This window comes from Heterocephalus glaber, unplaced genomic scaffold (assembly GCF_053883595.1).
Source record: "Heterocephalus glaber isolate CG9 unplaced genomic scaffold, H.glaber_assembly_v1.0 deba00000738, whole genome shotgun sequence".
In the NCBI taxonomy this organism is placed as follows: Eukaryota; Metazoa; Chordata; class Mammalia; order Rodentia; family Bathyergidae; genus Heterocephalus; species Heterocephalus glaber.
Window position 1 is genome coordinate 5661417 of NW_028258161.1, and position 16813 is coordinate 5678229.

A 16813-nucleotide genomic window follows, 5' to 3' on the forward strand; every position below is an offset into this window, starting at 1 on the left:
TCTCTGATAATATTGAACTAAAGTATATTTGGCTCTTGAGCTTCTGATTTGCTTTTTTTCTCATTTTTATAGTTTGGTGATCAGAATAGTGAAGTGGTATATTCTGGGTGTTTATATCTAGTTTCATACCTTCTCCAGACTCTCTTCAAGGAAGCCTGTTCTTTTCAGAAGCATCGTTTGCATGGACTCTTTAATAGATGAGAATGATGATTTTTTTTTTAATATGGTACTAGGTATGTGAAGAAAATATAATATAAATGTAAAATAAATATAATTCATATAGCAGTTAAATTATTGAACCCAACATTGTTTCTATTGAATAATAATATCTTACTTATTATGCATAAAAATAATTACTGGACAAAGTTTTAGTCTTTAAAATTTTGAAATTTATAAAATTTACTTTTGGTGTCTTAAATTTACATACTCAGTTAAAGCTTATATTAACTAATGTACACCCTCTAAAGTAGTCTGTATTTGGAGAGAGTAGCTTTCAATTTTTTCCATCATAATTAAAAGCAAGAAATGCAGTTTACATTCCTTCCCAGAACATATACAAGTACGTGTGTATGTTTGTGAATGTGTACCTGCATACCACATACATATTTTATTTATTATAATGAAGTAACACCCATTTTACATTTGGTGCACTTAATACTTTTTTCCCCTCCTCTTTGGTTTTTGAGGTAGGTTCTCACTATGTATCCCAGGCTAGGTTGAACTCATGATCCTCCTACCTCCTCCTCCTAAATGCCTGGATCATAGACCTGTGATACTCTGCCCAGCTATACTTCTTGATTTTTAAGGAATTGGTTATTGTAACCTACTTTATTGATTTCATCACTCACTAATGGGATTATGACCTAGGTAATATTTAAAGGCAAATATTAAATTCATAACTGGCATAAAGAGAATAGCTGGATTTTATGCAGTGTGTCAGGTACCTTTTGGTTTGTAACAAACCAGCCCAAAAGTATTAGTTTAAACCAACCATTATTATTTTTTCACAATTCTGAGCCTGCAGTTTAGGCTGGGATCAGCTATACCCACGTAGTGCATCTGGCTCACTCGTGTTTGCAGCTGATGACTTTACTCACATCTGGCTCTCAGCAGAGGCTGAAGCACTGTCAACTTCTTGTGGTCTCAGGGTTTCCCAAAGTAGCAAAAAAAGGCAAGTTCCAGTATGCAAGTACTTTTCATTTTTCCAGTTGTGTCACTGTTATTGTTGCTTTGTCCAAAACAAGTCATGGGAATATGTCCAGAGTCAGTATGAAAGAGTATGGATTCAGGAAGGGCAATTATTGTGGTCATTTTTACAAATTTTCTACCATAAATGGATCAAAAGCTTTGTATGAATACTGTTAGCTTTAATGCTTCCTTGTTAGGTTTTCTTCTCTAGCAGTTTCTCAGTTCGAATAAGAATTGTAGCTATAGAATGTTTTGATTATAATTAGTTATGACTTATTACTGAACATTTTTAGTTTTATTGAAGTTACAGGGTAAGTATAAATTCTGAAAGTTTTACACAATTTATAAAAGCCTTAAAATGTGTTTTTAATGATTATTTTGAAATCATATTACTGATTTTAATTCAAATGTTGAATAGTCACTTGATACTCTTAAAAATAGGAGAAACTCACCCCATCTGTCATTTGAATATCCTAAGAGTTCTATTGTTTTTCTTTGTAGTTTTTCATTCACTATGGGATATCTGCTGTTGCTTTCAATATAGACCAAGCATTTCATGTCATTATGTGGAAGTTTATAATTAAGCTTTTATCTTTTACTTTTTTAGAATATATTTTCTGTAACCCAAACCCTAGTTTTTATATTTTCTTAGGATGTATTTGGATTATTTTTTTGCGGGTGTATAAATGTCTACTGATATTGCTGTCTCATAATCCAAATCTTTCACATGTAACTCACAAAGCAATTTGGACTTCCTTGGACCATGAATCAGACTAGACTAGACTTTACTTGCCTGCTGCTACTATTGTTTAACCATAAAGTATCCTACTGTTAAGCTTAATAAATTATTAACTATAGGTAGAACTGATTGTGATCCTTTCATTATATATATTTGAATTGTTCAAACTTAAATCCATTTAGAAACTAACTTTCTGAAATTGGAGTGTTTTTGAGGTGTTACTAGGACAAGTGCCCATAGCACTCATCAGATTTTTAGGGGTGGGAGAAGACATGGTTGAAATGTAAAAATGATTAAGAAACTACACATATACATACAATCAGAAAGGTCAGTATAATGTTTTCAGGTCTTAAGTGATTTTCTCATACCACCAGGACATTAGGTTGCCATCAAGTGTAGTCTGGCAGTTAAGAGCGTTCCCTCTGGGAGCCATACTGCATGTACTGAGTCCCTCCTGAAATCTTTGAATCCTTTGAGCCTTTGGGCAATTGAGTAACTTCTCTGCACCTTAGTTTGCTCATCTGACAATGGAAGTAATAAGTGTAGCATTTTCTTGATAGTGTTGTAGTGAGTACTGAATTCATCACTGAAATGCTTAGAACTGTGCCACACACTGAGTTCTCAAACATTAGTTTCATCCTCATCATTATCCTTGTGTGTTTGCCACTCTTCTACCTTCTCCTCCATTTTTTACCCAACAATTAGATTGCTCTTTTAAAAAGTAAATCAGATGATTTCCCTTTTCTGCTTTAAATCTATCCCATTGTACCAAGAGCAACAGCCTAATCCTCCCTGGAACCTGCTGCTCTCACCAGCCCATGTTGTTCTGCTCTCTCTGTTCTTAGTTCCTCAGGCTTCCAAATTCTGGCCCAGAGCCTGTCACAGCTTTTCCCTCTGCCAAAGATGTTCCTCTCTCAGCACCTTGTTAAGTCTTGTTTACATTAAGTCCCCAATTTACAAACCTTTGAGTTGCAAGTTTTCACAGATATAACAGACCTCTCATTAGGAATATTCGAAGGTGCAAACAAATAATGGGAGTAGCTCATGTGTCTGCTGGACATGGTCTGGCCTGTGCTGCTGTGTGGATACTGTACAGTGTGATAGTGTACAGAAGTACAATGCTCACTCAGAGCCCAGGATGTGCAGAAGTATTTGTGTGTGTGAGTGTTTGGTTTTTTATGCTTTACATTGTATATTTGTGTCCAGGGTATATAAGACTCACTTTGTCAGACTTAGGAGTGAATCTGAGTTATGAATGTTCTCCCTAATCGAAACTCATTGCTAAGTTGGGGACTTACTATACTTTCAGTTCTCAGCTTACATATTTTATACTTAAGATTCTTTGATAGCCTCACCTTAAGAATAAGATCTAGTCTATTGCAGTAGTTTACACTTTTCTATATTAGAATTTATCACAACTGTAATTAATTATTCTTATAATTATTTAACGTTTTGTCTCATGCTAGACCAACAAGTTCCAGTGGCAAAAATTATATCCATTTGATTTACTTTTATTCCCAGGGCCAGTGGAGTGCCTGGCACATAGTAAGAGTTTATTTAATGTTTCACACAGAGAAAAAAGAGCAACTTAAACATAACTTCAGAGATAAAGTTAGTATATTGAATTATGCCATGTCTAATATATGTGATGCATTCTGGATTAAAGAAATACTATGTAAATAGATATCTTTATGGCTTAAGTTACTTGATGTGTTACTTTTGGTGATTGTATTGTTTTCTTTTGTTCATTTAGGCAGAGCCACAAGCACCAGTCAGTTCTAAAGAGCCAACTGAAACACAAAGTTATAATTGCTAGCTTGTGTGAAGACATGCTTTTCTCCTTCCATTCTTGTTTACAGTTACCTGAACCAATGTCACTTTCAGATGCGCAGGTAAAATATCATGCTAAACAGCTATTACTTCCTTTGGCAGTTACTAAATCTCATTTAGACAGATGGGTCACTTTACTTAAGGCGGTGTTAATTCCTTCTTTCCTTTTCTTCCTCTCACTCTTTCCCTTCCTTCTCTCCTTCCTTTTTTCTTCCCTCCCTCCACTGATATGGAAAAGTTTTAGATAACTTAATAGATTGAATATTATGGTAGTTGTAAAAGCAAAATAAGTAATGTGTTCTTTTAAGATTTGCTTTTCCTGTAACTCCTTGTTTAAGGTGAAGATTATCTGACTCTAACCAGTAACTTCATTAACCTAACAAAGTTACTGTGGCAGGGTGAATTTACAATGTATGTGGCCTATGTTGTGTCTGTGACTTGTAAATAGGAACTGGAATTGCATTTGCATATCAAAGACCACTAGAGATGAGATAATGGCTAAAAAGGATATAAAAAGGGAAATGCTGAACAAAGAGGGTGCAGATATTGACCAGACTGGTTTCTGGCATTCCCGTCCGGTCGCGAGAAGAAATTTTATTATTTCATCCGAATTCTGTGTCTCTGTGTATTTCTTTCCGAGATTTCCGTAACACCACAACCTATAATTACTTTTCCCCAAGAACATTGTTGCATTCTTAACTGCACTCATCATCTCTAGTGTCTACCTGTTTTCTTTGCATACTACCTAGTTGATGAAGGCATACATGTTCTCTAGAACATACTCTAATTCCTTCTTCCTTGTTTATATAAGATTTCCTTGATATAGCCACCTTGACTTTTCTGTCTTCATCATTACATTTCAACAGTTAGTGATATGTGTGTGTATGTGCTTGTACCTGTGTGTATCAGTCTTTTCAAATTGATATTACTTTGCCAGGTGTGGTGGCACACACCTGTAATCACAGCACTTGAGAGGCTGAAGCAGGATTGCCATTTGAGTTCAAAGCCTGCCTGTGCTACATAGTGAGTTCAAGGTCCCCCTGGATTATATAGTGAGACCTTGTCTCCAAAAAAAAAGATAATAAACAAATAAAATAAAATAAAATTGGGCTCTACTTATATATATTTTGATTTCAGGAAGTTATAGTATTGAATTGGCATACTACTTATCAAATTGTGCTCTAAAAATCTGTAATATAATTTGGAAGAACTATAGCTCATTTTCCTATAATATTCTACATAGAGCTTTTTGTTCTGAGACTAGCCCTCTTATTTCTGCTCTACAGCCCTACATTATAGGATTAGTAGTACTCAGGACCTAACAGTCATATGTAGTAACTTCATCGGGAAAATGAATTGAAGTTTCTTCCTGGAGTAGCAGCAGTGCACCCCTCCTCTTGTGGACCTGCACGCTGATCCAGGCACTTGTGTGTCTGTGTTCTTCCGGGTCAGGCACTGTGGGGAGGGAGGTGTGGAGATTCATCCAAATCCCAAGCCGATAGCACTTCTGGAGGAGGGGTGGCTGGAAGGACAGACCCTAGGTGAGGGGGAACTTTGAAAAGGAGTTCTGAAGGAAGTAAGAAGCTTTAGGAAGGGGCTAACCTCTGTCTTCTTGCTTCTCTTCTTTTTCTCTTATCTATTCTCCCTTTAAATCACTTGTTTGTTTTTCCCTTTTCTTTTTTGTTCTTACTCCCTTCATGTACCCTTTCTGGATCCTCTCACCTTGCTGAAAGACATGTTACTTGGTTGAGTATCCTGATTTGTCAGTGGTGCAAAGACTGTTCCCTTGTCTGCCGTTAGCCTGTGTATCCTATCTTCAACCCCAGCCTCCCTTTTCCAGTTTTCTTTTTGCCCGCATTGACACCACATTACACAGCTAGTAATTGGAGAGCAAGATTAGGCAGATTACTGGACAGGACTGAGATGGGGAAAGCCAAGCAACAGCACAGTCTTTTGGGGCAAGAGGAAGTGAAGTCTGGGGGCACCTAGGCAGGGTGACTACATAGAGTGTCTTAGTTTATCTTACATAAACTGCTTTATATGAAAATCAGAGAATTGAAAATAGCAAATCTTCATGCTTTTACTCACTTGTGCAAATATGGGACTGGTAAATGTGACCAGCTCCACCCATTGCTGTTGCCTGTCCTGGAGCTCTGAAATTGATCGTAGCCTTGCTCCATTCTGAACTCTTAAGCTCTGATCGACAATGCCCTCTACTGTTCACTATTGATATTTATTTAGGAATCAAAGTTTTCCAAGCAGTTTGTATCTTTCCTCTTAGTCCTTTGAGCTACTACAAGAAAATAGCATAAACTGAATAATTTATAAATAATAGAAACATTTCCCACAGTTTTGTAAGCTAGGAGGTCCAAGATCAAGGTGCCAGCAGATTCTGTGCATGGTGAGGGCTTGCTCACATGGTGAAAGGGCATGGCAGCTCCCTCCAGCCTCTTTTAAAAGGGCATGGATCCCATGCACGAGGGCAGAGCCCTCAAGACTTAATCCTTTCCCCAACAGCCCCACCTCTTAATACTATCCCATTGGGTATTTGGTCCCAAAATATGAATGGGGACAACATACATAGCATCTTACTTGCAAAATTAATTAATAATAGTATGGTATATGGATGGATTATTCCCTGTGTCACTTTTCTGGGGCTGCCATAAAAATGATCACAAACTGAATTAAAACAACGAATTCTCACATAGTTTGGGAGGCAAGAAGTCCAAAATGTGGCAACAGGGCCCTATTGTCTTGAAGGCTCCAGGGGAGACTGTTCCATGACCTTGTCTTAGCTCCCTGTGCTGCTGACCCTCAGCACGCAGCTGAGTATCTCCCACTTCTGCCTCTGTCCTCACATCATCTCCGTCTGCTTCTCTTGTCTGCATGTTTTCTTAGCAGAACACCAGTCATATTAGACTAAATGCATACCTTAATCTAGTGTGGTATTGTCTTAATTAGTTATGTCTATAATCCTATTTTCCTATTTTCCAATAAAGTCACTTTCTGAAGTGATGTGGGTTAGAACTTCAGTGTATCTTTTTCAGAGAGATACAGTTCAGTGCATTATTGCCTCTAAAATTACTATGATATTACTATGATGTGTAGCTTAGCAGCAAAACACCTGCCTATCATGCATGATATCCACCTTATGAGATAAAATGTAAAAAACTGATGTCTTATTTCACGATTTAGTATTTCCCAAATGTACTAGCTGCTAAGTTGGTGACATTCTATGTCCTCAGCAAGTTAGAGTCTTGCTGAGGAGACAAATATAAATAATTATAGAATAGTGTGATCTTACTTGGCTCATAAGAATGTAAAGGAAGTCCCCAGTCATGAAATCGAGGAAGGTTTCTTGGAGGATATGACCTGTATGCTGAACAAGATACATTTTAAAGTCAGTGTGGACTCATCTTTAATTGCTGTATTTCTATACTTAACACTACATAAGAAAATTCATGCTCATAACTGTCAAAGAAATTTGAATGTTCATCTGCCCTATTTCTACTGAGACAAACTTTTTATTAATGAATGCTTATATACAATTTATATATCATCCTATTCCACTTTGATGGGGTGTGTTAAGATTTTGCTATATTGTTTGAAAATAATTGAACAGTAAGGTGACATTAATGTTAAGATAGGTTATTTTCATATAATATTATTCTCAAAATTAAGATAACTTACCTATTCAATTTAGTTTTATAGCAGTAATTAGGATTTTCTGTGCCTATGACATATGTGCCTTAATCTTTTTAATAACTATCTGGAATTATGGTTTATAAATATTCCATAAACATATTTAACCATTCTCTGCATGATGGAGACTTGGTTCATTTTAGTTTTCACAATGTAAAAAACACTGCATTACATTACTGTTGCTAGTATTTTTCTTTTTTCTTTTTGGTACCGGAGATCGAACTCGGGTCCTTGCGCTTGCGCAGTAGGCAGCAAAACCACTGAGCTAAATCCCTGGCCCTGTTGCTAGTATTTCTATAGGATATAGCTCTAGAAAAGGAATTGCTGCTTAATCAAGGAATTTTAACATTTTATCTCTTAATTAAAAAAGGACATATTATTTATGCTTGCACCAGTGGTAAAGTGCTTGTTACCGTATTTCTCCAGCTCAGGGATATTACATCTTTTTAATGTTTGCTAATCAAAAAGCCCTCAATCCACCACCTGCCTTGCAAGCTCAAGGTCCCGAGTTCGATCCCTGGCACCGAAAACAAAACAAAAAGCCCTCAATCCTTCCACTTCCCCAAGGATATGTAATAAGGTTGTAATTTGAACTTTTTCAGTGTTAGTTGAGGGCAGTTTGTATTTTCTCTCCAAACTGCCTTTTCATGTCTTTTCCTCGTTTTCTTTTATGTATCAGAAATCTTTTTCTTTTGACTATTAACTTGATCTCTGTTTTACCAAGAACAATAAACTATTTAAATTTCTTTCACTTTCAAATCAATGAAAAGGATCACTTCTTTTTTTTGGACCGGGGATCGAACTCAGAACCTTGCGCTTGCAAGGCAAGCGTGGTGCCACTGAGCTAAATCCTCAGCCCATGATCACTTCTTTTGCTATTATAGTTACTATTTATTTTTCGTAATGTATAATTTAATTTTTTGGAAATAACTTGTCATTTGGTATTTGTATTGTTTCTACCAAGAATGAAGAATAATTATGTTTTCTTAGAAATTTTTTACATTCTGTTTATTAAGAGGTCTTTTTTGTTTTTTATTTTTTTAAATGTATAACTTCATTATCATTCACTAAACACACATATATACAAAAATTAAAATTATTCAAAGAAAAGCAATGCAAGGGAAAAAACTATAATAATATTCAAATATAACAGAACTCAACCAAAGCAAAACTGAAAAGTACTTAAACATTTTTCCATATAATTAAAAAAAACAAGCATTAACAAGACATCAGAGGATGTAATTTGTTTTAGAAAGATTTTCAAACTAATATTGTACAAATAGTGGTCTGGAGAAAAAAGTTCTAATTATCTAGTAGACTCCACATAGGCCAAATTTTTTAAATTTAATTTTCAATACAGTCATGTGACACGTGATGGAAATATCTGAGAAATATGTTATTAGGCAATTTCATCCATGTGTATTGCAAAGTACCACACAGAGTGCTAACTTCTAAGTGCAAACTGAGAGGGTGTATGTCAATCATCTGTGATGGCCCCTTGATATTATCCAAATACACAGTTAAACACGAGATGCATGAGGCTACCATTGCCATAGCAGCACACTGTTTTACAGTAAACTCTTTTATATAAGTAGGATTATGCTCTAAATGATGAAAAGCACAGCATGTTATGATAAGTACGTAAAACAGTGACAGTCATTTATCACACTATTGAGTTCTGTGTACTGTACATAGTTGTATGTACTTCTTCTGGAAACACACCCTTCTCTCTTTTGATCTTAGTGACTCTTCCTTCCCAACCCACTGATGAGCTCCAGCCTAGTCTCTATCTACATCTCTTCCTATAGTTTTAAACACTGTCTATATGTGGATTCTTTCCAGATTCTAGCCTGTAACTCTGATCTTTCCCCTTCCACTCCTGCCACCCCTACCCCTTTGAACTTTTTCTTCCTGTTTCAAATTATCAATTATTCATTTTAATCATCTTAATCCTTAATTACACTTTGTTTCTCACACTAGAGAAACTATTCGGTATTTACACGTGTGTGTCCTATTTATTTCACTTAAAAGGGTGGCCTCAATATGCATCCATTTAGCTATAAATACCTCTAGTTTCTCATTCTTTATGGCTGAGTAGTACTCCATTTTATTAAAAAAACCACAGCACATCTTCTTTATCCAGTTTCCAGTTGATGGGCACTTGGGCTGTTTCCAAGCTTTAGCTATTACAAACTGTGCCGTTATAAAACATGGGTGCACCTATATCGCTGTGGTATGATTTTTTAAATTCTTTTGGGAAGATACCCAGCAGGGGACTAGCTGGGTCAAATGGGACCTCTAAGCCTAGTGCTTTGATGTATCTCCATACTGATTTCCACAGTGATTGCACCAGTCTGCACTCCCACCAACAATGGAGAAGGGTTCCTTTCTCCCCACACCCATTTTAAGCATGTTATTGGATGTTAAGAGGTCTTCTTAGAAAATATTGTCTTATTTACAAGTTTAGCTAATTTTATATTCTTATTTTTATTACACTTATTTCCTTTTTTTGGGAACAGGACAATGCTGACTATAGATTATTTCAGAAAATACTCAAATTGTGTCGTTTGCCATTTCCCTTTTGCACTACATAAAGGTAAGGCCTGGTTTTTATAATGCATAAATATTAAACCTACCCACTAAATTATAAATCATCTTTTTAAAGTGATTCCTACCAAAACCAATCTTTTGAAGTTATTTTGTTAAGTATAATTTGGAGAGTTTTAAAATATTGTAATATTCTTTATTGAGTACCTGTTATTTAAGTTGTTAACCTCATCATTATATTCCGTTCTCTGAAAAGATTATTTGTATGCATAAATATAAAAATTTATTTCCATGAGCATATCAGTTTCAGAAGGTATTTCCATTTGCCTTTAAATACCATTTACAAGTTACTTCTGCTCTGCTTCTAAACTATGTTGTTAACATTTAAATGTTCAAACCTTTGGAACTCACAGTTTTAAGGCAATCTGCATATTTGGGAATGATCAGAATAGCAGTGATATTTGATGTTATATGAGTAGAATAAATAAAGTACATAGGCAGATTATTTGGCGAGAATAGAAGACAGTGAAAGATAAATTATTAGTAATAGTTACTGGTTTTTCAAAAACCATTGTCCATGTTGAATGTAGATTCGACCTTGTAATCTTCCTCTGTAAGGAAGATAAGGATCTCCAATGACTTTACTATAGTTAGAATTCCATAGCCTACACACTTGCTGCAAACACATTGGTGTCCTATTTGGTGTACCCACCAAGTTGGTCGTCCCGGGCAGTTGCCTATTTATTTATTTATTTATTTATTTTTGGTGATTGAACTCAGGATGTTGCACTTGGGCAGGTGCGGCGCCATTGAGCTAAATCCCTAGCCTCCAGCCTCTTTACAGTAGTAGTTCGCTTCTGGTGCTGGGTTCCCAACAGCTTGCATGGTGTGTGTTCCAGGGGCAGAGGTAGACTGGGGGAAGTGCCCCACTCACCCATGATGGGTAGTTGCCCATCTAATGTTGGCTTGGTATATAGAAGGTAAAAATTTTCCTTAATTATGCCATTTAAAAAATAATTTTATCAGGAATTTAAAAAACTTTTAAATTAATCACTTTTTTTTCCTATGTCTTATAAGCTAATATATACTATTTCTTTCTAAGAGATAACCTAGTCATAATGGTATACAAATGACTTTCACTTCAATCCCAGCCTTACTGGTTGTTAGTTATGTGATAAAGTTATTTGATCTCTGAGCTTCATTTTTCTAGTTTGTGAAATGAGGATAATAGTGTAATAAATTTTGGGGGGAGGACTAAAATAATGTTTGTGAAATCACCTGATACATGTCTGGTTACATAGTAGGTGCTCACAGTAGTGATAGTTATTAATTGTGGTTATGATGTAGTTGTAACAGTAAGCAATTTTAAGTACTTGTCTCATTTTTCTTTTCATTCTCATGGAAGACTTTTTTTTTTTAAATGTGGCACATCTAGGCTTTTATTTTGTTTTACATGCCTTTGGGAGAAGATGTGTACCAGAAAGGCATGTTATGCTAAGAATGAAGTTTTTTTTAAAAATTTCTTCTCTGATGCTTAACTATACATTGCACTATTTTTATCTTCAGATATATAGGTAAAATATGCTTTATGATTATTAAAATATAAGTATGCAGAGCTAAAGTCTGTAACATTTTAAAATAAAACAGCAGAGTAATTTTTCATGATTTTTTATTTTTTGGTGAAGGCAGTTGAACTCAGGACCTTGTGCTTGTGAGGCAGGCACAGCACTACTGAGCTAAATCCCTGGCCCTCATGATGTTTTAATAAATTTTTATCTGCTTGCTTAAAATAATTGGAAATGAAAGCTTTTGAAGGTTAGATTCCATGTGAGTTTTAGTTATCTTTTGTTCTTAACTAGTGCCTTATACGTGAATAATAGCTGGTGTGGTGATAAATACCAAAGGCAAAAAAATTATATATACATGTTTTATTTTATATTGGCATAATGCTTTTTGTTTTGGTAGGTCAGAAAATTTATTTGAAATTAGAAGTTAAATGTATGGCTTAACAGCATGTTAAGCACAGTAGAAGAAAGGAATACTAAGGTTAAATTCAGGTCAATAGATATTATCCAAACTAAACATAGAGCTGAACAGAACATAAGTTTCATGTGGGATAATATAAATTAACCAAGCATACCTGTAAGTAAATGTAGTCCCAAAAGGAGAGGAGAGAATAAATGAAATACATATATATATATATATATATATATATATATATATATATAAAACAAAACACACAGTGACTAAATGTTTTTCAAATTTGTAATTTATTTTTGTATAAGATAATCTATAATGTGGCTTATTTGTGAAGTTTTACTGTCCCTGGGTGATGGTGGGGTTTTTTTGTTAGCTCGGGATGCCTACCCCCCAGCCCAGTACCAAGGATTGGACCTGGGACCTCTTTACAGATCCCTACCTACAGTGTCATATGAAGATGCTGTGACAGCACAGCAACACGGAGGGGACAGGCGGAGTGGGCCTAGAGCAGGACTCAAAGCATGCTGTACTGCAGATTTAGAATTCAGCATTTTGTATTTATTCCAGCATCTCTATATTTTGGAAATGCTTTGCACAATTTAAAATTTAGAAGCAAGTCAAGGAATACATTTCCTTAACAAAATACATTCAGTGTTGGTGAAACTGTTTCTCATAAAGCAAGCAAGCTTTTTTTTGATACTGAGTTGAAGCCCCTTTTTTGAGAAAGGGTCTTGCTAAGTCACTAAGCTGCTTAAGTTGTCCTCAGACTTGCCATCCTCCTACCTCAGGCTCCTCAAGTGTCAATATAACCTTTTGAAAGCTAAAATTGAGATGTAAAACTAATTCCACCTTTGGATATATACCCAAAAGAATTGAAAGCAGGAAACAACCTCAATGCCTGTCAGTAGGGAAATGGATAAAGAAAATGTGGCATATATACACAATGAAATATTCAGCCTTAAAGAATGCAGTTATGTCATTTTCAGGAAAATGAATGGAACTTGAGACTGTCATACAAGATGAAATAATTCAGAAACAGAAATTAAATAACACATGATTTATGTAAGAAACCTAAATTATGAATAAATACAGTGGACCTTCAAGTTATGATCAGCCTGTCATATGAACAACTTGGGTTAAGATCGGAATTTTAGTTTTTAACTTTTGAACAAAGTCTTGAGTTACGACCTGAATGCCAGCTGCTTGTCCTTCAGATGATCTCAGATACAGAATTAACCCTTAAAGAGTTCTGGAAGGAACATTATAACATCCTTTCCTGCATGAAGTTAATTGAGAAGTCCTGGGCCAATGTCTCTCTAAGGACACAGAGATCTGCCTGTATACAGGAGAGACTTTGAAGGCTGTGTGGAGGAGCCTTGACAACTTGAGCTACAACCAGCCCTAGCAAACATGAGTTCATAAGTGAGGGGTCCACTGTAAATGAGTAAAATACAGGAGAGATGGTAGGAAGCAAGAGGCAGACTCTTGAAGATGGGATAGAAGAGATCAAGAAGTAAAAGAAAAAAGAAGGTAAAGGGATTGAAAATGATGAAATTATATTACATGTATGTACCAATTCCCCCACACAAACATCACCATTCTGTATTGCAAACATACACTATTAAATCTTTTAAAAAAGAGTTGAAAGGGTCTCAAAAGATATTTGTATAACCATGTTCACAGCAGCATTATTCACAGTAGCTAGAAGATGAAATCAACCCAGCTGTCCATTGATTGATAAATGAATAAGCAAAATATGACCTGTCCAAATAATGGAATATTATTGAGCTTTAACAAGTTAAGAAAGACCAAGGATTTAGCTCAGTGGTTTCGCTGCCTGCTGCACAAGCGCAAGGACCTAAGTTCGATCCCCAGTACCAAAAAAAAAAAAAAAAAAAAAAAAGAGGGCTGTTGCTTAATAGGGCCAGGGATTTAGCTCAGTGTGGTTCCGCCGCCTGCCTTGCAAGCAGGAAGTCCTGAGTTCGATCCCCGGTAAAAAAAAAAAAAAAAAAAAAGAACAAGTTAAGAAAGTCTGGCAAGGCATAGTAACACTTGACTGTAATCTTAGCTCCTTAGGAGGCTGAGGCAGGAGGATCACAAGTTCAAAGGCAGCCTGAACAATGTAGAAAGAGCCTGTCTCAAAATGAATGAGCTGGGAATGTAACACAGTGGTACAGCAGTTGCCTAGTATACACAAGCCTCTAGGTTCAAGCCCATATACTGTTAAAAAAAAAAGGGGGTCGTATGAATTCTCTTACATGCTACAGCATGATAAACCTTGAGGGAATTATGCTAGGTGAAACAAACCAGTCACAGATGAACAAAGACTACATGATTCCACTTATGTGAGGAACCAAAATCATCAGACTCTTAAGGATAGAAAACAGAATAGTGATTTTCAGGGACTGATAGAGTTAGTATTTAGTTAGTATTTAGTGGTGACAGTTTCAGTTTAAAAAGAGGGAAAGACTTAGAGATGAATGGTACTGATAATTCTGTGACATTAATACCGCTGAACTGAACACTTAAAAATGGTTGAGAACTGGTTGGGTGGCATATGCCTATAATTCCAACTGCATGGGAGGATCAAATAGGAGGGTCACAAGTTCAAGCCTGTCCTGGGCAACTCAGTGAGACCCTGTTGTAAAATAAATTTTTAAAGGGCTAGGTGTATAGATTACTGATAGAACGCTTGCTTAGTATGCACAAGCTCCTGGGTTCATTCCCCAGTACCACACACACACACACACAAGATGTCAAAATTTATGTTATGTACAACTTACCACAATAAAAAAGAGGAGTATAAAACTCAGTATATACTTGTACCAAACTCTGACTAGACAACCCTTGAGGTGTCTTCTATTCATTCAGAGACCAGAGGGACTGAAATCCATGCTCTTATAACATGGGATACATTGTATATGTTTTTAAAAGTCTATATGTATTTAAAAAATAATGCATAGTATTAAGGCCACAGATCTATAGAATAATAGTCTCCTTAAGGATATTATTCAATAGCCAGAGCCCAACAAAGCCTTAAAGAAGGTCCAATGTACTCAGTGAATATAATCACTAATCTGATGTTTGACCTCCATGTTAACATACAAGACACTAACTAGGTTGCTTCTTTCAGCAAAATTATCAGAGGAAGCCAGGCTCTCCATTAACAATCTGAGCTGGTGACCTCTACCCTGCTATTGGTAGGGTCATAAAGGAAGAAAAAAATAACAGGAAGGCTTAGGTCTGGGCCTCTGGGAAAGAGCTGGTACGAAAACAGTGGGCTTCTTTGGGGACAAATGGGGTACTCTGCCCCCTTACAACTTCAGAACAGTCAGAAAGGGTCACAGCTGAGTCAGGTCCTTCAGTGATGGTCTGGGAACTGTCACTGATGGGCGAGGAGGCCTGCGTCCTGCTGTTTAAGTCCATAGCAGGGTCTGATGGGACAATGTTGATCTGGCTGGAGCTGTGGCTCAAGATGTCCTCATCCCTTCGGTGGCAGTGCTGGTCAAGTCACAGCTGGACGGATCCACACAGTCATGTGTGCTGTGATGGTGCTGCTCAATGATGAGGTCATGGCCCAAGGAATTAGAAGTGGAGACCCCCAAGGATGCAGGTAGCTCTGCAGTGATCTCACCTTTCACAGAGGCTAAGGACAGAAAGGTCCAGTGGTTAGACAGCCAAAGGAAACATCCACAAGGGGAACACAGGCGTGCAATCACAAAAAGTTCAGTGTCATCAAATGTTCTAACTTCACAGAGTGCATCCTTGAAATCTGATGATGGCGCTTGTACTAGAAAGATAAAGATAACCTACAGAGATTTTTTTAAATGCTGTGAATGTTCTCAAATGGTGTTTCACTGCAAAAACCAGAGTTCAAGTACTTAAGCATCTACTCCAGCTGTGGTTAGAGGAATATACAATGTAAGTCAGAGGCAACCTGGCAGGGACAAGAGGCTGGAAGGGCATAAACATTCAAGGGTCTAAGCAGGCAGGATCAGAGAAAGGACAGAGTCACAGGCTCCTTTTGGTGCATCTCCCTTCTTCCAAGTCTTGTTCAAAATCTCTAATCGAGGCCCATTTACCTGCAGGACAAATATGTATCACGTTTTCCTCGTTTCATTTTTACATTCTCATTAAAAACTGCGTAAAAACCACTTCAAAATGGCCACCAAGCTGTAGGTAGTGATCAGTCTTGAGGATAACTGAGTCATGAGCACTTAAGCTCTGTGCTGCCCCAGGCAGGGGTAATTTTTTGTTGTGTTATTTTAGCTTTTTAATCAGAAAAAAACTTTTTATTTTGTAAGATAAAGGATAAATAATTACCACTAGTATTATTCAGATATTCTTTCCTGAATATCATGGCTTTATTTTCATTTACCAAAAAATATTTTTCTTAGATAGGATCAGACAACCCAAACTACTCTAATTTAATCCAGTTATTAGTGTCTTAAGTCAATAGAATAAGTTTACAAAGTTCACAAATAATTCGGTAACTATCTATAGACAGAGGTAGAGTCTTGCAGGTTATACTGTTCATGGGCAGTGTTTCATGCTCTTCCCCTCACTGTGACCCATGTCATTCAGGAGACAGCTCCACCAACCATCCTCTGCCCTAAAGGTCTCTAAACAGCCTAACCCAAGGAAAACACACAGACACACACATTTCAAAGTGCACATGATAAAGGACCTGAATTAACCACTGTTTGAGCAGGCTGGCTCCACTGCTCTCCTCTTCACGTGCTGTCTGCTGGCTGAGGGGTGAGTGGGCAGAGGTGGAGAACAGGACATAAACGAGGATGACACTGGTCACTCACTAGCGATAACTAC

The 16813-nt window shown here is 36.6% G+C and overlaps 1 long non-coding RNA gene across 1 annotated transcript in view; it reads left to right on the forward strand.

Moving 5' to 3' along the window:
- Window positions 1-10684, forward strand: part of LOC110345870 (uncharacterized) — a 14671-nt gene extending 3987 nt beyond the window's left edge. Inside the window, exons 2-4 of the long non-coding RNA XR_002389507.2 lie at window positions 73-233; window positions 3681-3819; window positions 9979-10684. This is a non-coding gene — a long non-coding RNA (uncharacterized LOC110345870). The remainder of the gene's footprint in view (window positions 1-72; window positions 234-3680; window positions 3820-9978) is intronic.
- The last annotated feature ends 6129 nt before the right edge of the window (window positions 10685-16813 follow it).